The following is a 3,991-nucleotide window of genomic DNA, read 5'->3' on the forward strand; positions in this document are numbered from 1 at the left end:
GGGCTGGATGTCGCCATGAAATTCCAACGTTCTTATTATTCAAAGTGAAAACCATGAGAAAAGAGAATCGGAAAGGAAGCAGGATCAGAGGGGATCCTGTGGGGAGATGTAAGACAGACTGATCTCCTGCTGCCTCCCTAAGCACCAAACCCGAGGCTCCTGGGAATTAGTGACCTCAAGGTCTAGCACAAACCAAAAGGACTGACATCAGCCAGAGGTTTTGTGGGTTGTTTTTTGTTTGTTTGTTTGTTTTGGTGGTTAAGACTCACACAGAAAGTGTACTTCATGAATAGGAAGGAGATGTGTTTCCTTCTCCTAAATAGTGAAGCAGGCTGCGGTGGAAAGTTCAGATTGGGATTCCACACATGACCCAGTTCCTGCCCTGTCCTCAGACTCCTTTACCTATATGATCTCATATTTTATCACAATCAGTCACTGTGACCTTGAGCAGATCATTTCTCTGTGATTTTGTTTCCTTATCCATAAACTGCAGACATGTCTAACTACACTATGAAATCCAGGAGACTGTGGGGAGGACAGATTCCTGTAACTAAAGTGCAAAAAACCTGGGGTATTGTGAAGGGTCACACATGCATGGAGTACTATTAATAGTCATAAAAATGATATTATACAAACAAAAGAGTGGATTGGGCCTGGGCCTCAGTAACAAATTTAGAGTGGATACTGTATTAGTCAGCTTGGGCTGCCATAACAGATCAGATTGTGTGGCTTAAACAACAGACATTTATTTTCTCATGGTTCTGAAGGCTGGAAGTCCAAATTCAGGGTGCCAGGGTTGGTTTCTGGTGAGACCACCTTTCCTGGCTTGCAAACAGCCATCTTCTGTGTCCTCACATGGTCTTTCTTCTGTGTGTGTTTGGAAAAAGATCTCTGCTGTCTCTTCTTATAAGGACACAAGTCCTATCAGATTAGAGTCCCACTCTTATGACCTCATTTAACCTTAATTACCTCCTTAAAGGTCCTATCTCCAAATCCAGTCACATTGAGGGTTAGAGCTTCAACATATGAATTTTGGAGGGACATAATTCAGTCCATAACAGATTCCTTATTTATCACTGCTAAAGACTAAATATCTAACACCTTATGAAATATGTATATTTTTGATCATTAGACTGTGAGATTATTGAAGGTAGAGCCCATATCTCAGCTGAACTTATGTTACCCAAGTTTAACAAGTATCCAGCACAGAGTAAATCACAGTAAACCAAAAATGGATGAGGGGGTCTGGGCAAGATGGCGGAAGAGTAAGACGCGGAGATCACCTTCCTTCCCACAGATACAGTAGAAATACAGCTACACGTGGAACTGCTCCTACAGAACACCCACTGAACGCTGGCAGAAGACGTCAGACCTCCCAAAAGGCAAGAAAATCCCCACCTACTTGGGTAGGGCAAAAGAAAAAAGAAATAACAGAGACAAAAGAATAGGGACGGGGCCTGCACCAGTGGGAGGGAGCCGTGAAGGAGGAAAGATTTCCACGCACTAGGAAGCCCCTTCGCGGGCAGAGACGGCGGGTGGCGGAGGGGGGAAGCTTCGGAGCCACGGAGGAGAGCGCAGCCACAGGGGTGCGGAGGGCAAAGTGGAGAGATTCCCGCACGGAGGCTCGGCGCCGAGCAGCACTCACCAGCCCGAGAGGTCTGTCTGCTCCCTCGCCGGGGCGGGCGGGGCTGGGAGCTGAGGCTCGGGCTTCGGTCGGATCGCAGGGAGAGGACTGGGGCTGGCGGCGTGAACACAGCCTGAAGGGGTTAGTGCACCACAGCTAGCCGGGAGGGAGTCCGGGAAAACGTCTGCAGCTGCCGAACAGGCAAGAGACTTTTTCTTGCCTCTTTGTTTCCTGGTGCGCGAGGAGAGGGGATTCAGAGCGCCGCCTAAACGAGCTCCAGAGACAGGCACGAGCCGCGGCTATGAGCGCGGACCCCAGAGACGGGCATGAGACGCTAAGGCTGCTGCTGCCGCCACCGAGAAGCCTGTGTGCGAGCACAGGTCACTCTCCACACCACCCCTCCCGGGAGCCTGTGCAGCCCGCCACTGCCAGCGTCCGGTGAACCACGGACAACTTACCGGGGAGAACGCACGGCGCGCCTCAGGCTGGTGCAACGTCACGCCGGCCTCTGCCACCGCAGGCTCGCCCCGCCTCCTCCGTACCCCTCCCTCCCCCCGGCCTGAGTGAGCCAGAGCCCCCGAAGCAGCTGCTCCTTTAACCCCGTCCTGTCTGGGCGGGAACAGACGCCCTCAGGCGACCTACACGCAGAGGCGGGGCCAAATCCAAAGCTGAACAAAGAGGAGAAGGGAAATCCCTCCCAGCAGCCTCAGGAGCAGCGGATTAAATCTCCACAATCAACTTGATATACGCCGCATCTGTGGATTACCTGAATAGACAACAAATCATCCCAAATTCAGGAGGTGGACTTTGGGAGCAGGATATATTAATTTTTCCCCTTTTCCTTTTTTTGTGAGTGTATATGTGTATGCTTCTGGGTGAGATTTTGTTTGTATAGCTTTGCTTTCACCATTAGCCCTAGGGTTAGGTCCGTCCGTTTTTTTGTTGTTTTTTTTTTAACTTAAAAAAATTTTTTATTTGTATGGAAATATGTATGGAAATATGTTAATATAAATGTTTCAGACATTACAGGAAACGTCTAAAAATCTTATATGTTCTGGTATAATGTTATAAGTAATAATCCTAGTTATTACTTTAAAATGTATATCTCAGAAATAACTAATTTTCTTGTCAACTGCATTATTATGAACTTTCATCAAATCTTTAACCATGGTCATTTTTAAGTCTTTTGTCATTTACAGACAGTTCTGGGTGTACTCTGATGATTTTGCAAATATGTTCCTATAAAAGAGTTTCATCTTCAAGAAATTCATGGAAAAGACTGACAAGTACAGGTTTCTGGTAACTGACTGTACTGCTGAACTGAATGAATAAGCATTTTCAGAACTCTAATGAAAAACTGATGAACTCATAAAAGTGCTAACAAAAGATCAAGATGAAAAAAAAGAAATTAATTACATGGGACTGAGTGAACTGATGAGGATGAGTATAATTTTTGTGACTTTCTGTCTGAATTAAAAAAAAAAAAATCCCACAAGGACTCAGAGGAAAAGAATATACAAATCAATTTTCACTGCAAAGTAAAGGAGCTGTTACAGTGGAGGATTACTGGACTGAATGTCAATGTTATGACATAGTATAAGTGTGTTTCATGTTTGGTAATTGCAATCATTGTTGCTTTTGTTGTGGTCATCCATGTACAATGCTTGGTGTCAGTCTATCTATCTCTTGTAAAAATAAAATACAGTGTGTGTGTGTGGAAAAAAAAAAAAAAAAAAAATTTTTTTTTCCTAATAAATGTATTCTTAATAGTTTTCCCCTTAATTTCTATTCTTAAAAAAATTTTTAATAAGTTTTTTCATATTTTTTATTTAAAAAAATTTTTTATTAATTTTTTATTAATTTTTTCTTATTTTTTATTATAAAAATTAATAAATCTATTTTAAAAAATTAAAAAAATTTTCTTAATAAATTTATTCTTTTTTTTTTTACTTGATTTTATTTATTTATTTATTTAGTTTTGGCTGTGTTGGGTCTTCGGTTCGTGCGAGGGCCTTCTCCAGTTGCGGCAAGCGGGGGCCACTCTTCATCGCGGTGCGGGGACCGCTCTTCATCGCGGTGCGCGGGCCTTTCTCTATCGCGGCCCCTCCCGTCGCGGGGCACAGGCTCCAGACGCGCAGGCTCAGCAATTGTGGCTCACGGGCCCAGCTGCTCCACGGCACGCGGGATCCTCCCAGACCAGGGCTCGAACCCATGTCCCCCGCATTAGCAGGCAGACTCTCAACCACTGCGCCACCAGGGAAGCCCTAATAAATTTATTCTTAATAATTTTTTTCTTTTTTATTATAATAGCTTTATTTTATTTTATTTTATCCTCTTTCTTTCTTTCTTTCTATTTTTTCTACCTTT

Source organism: Balaenoptera acutorostrata, chromosome 7, assembly GCF_949987535.1.
Source record: "Balaenoptera acutorostrata chromosome 7, mBalAcu1.1, whole genome shotgun sequence".
In the NCBI taxonomy this organism is placed as follows: domain Eukaryota; kingdom Metazoa; phylum Chordata; class Mammalia; order Artiodactyla; family Balaenopteridae; genus Balaenoptera; species Balaenoptera acutorostrata.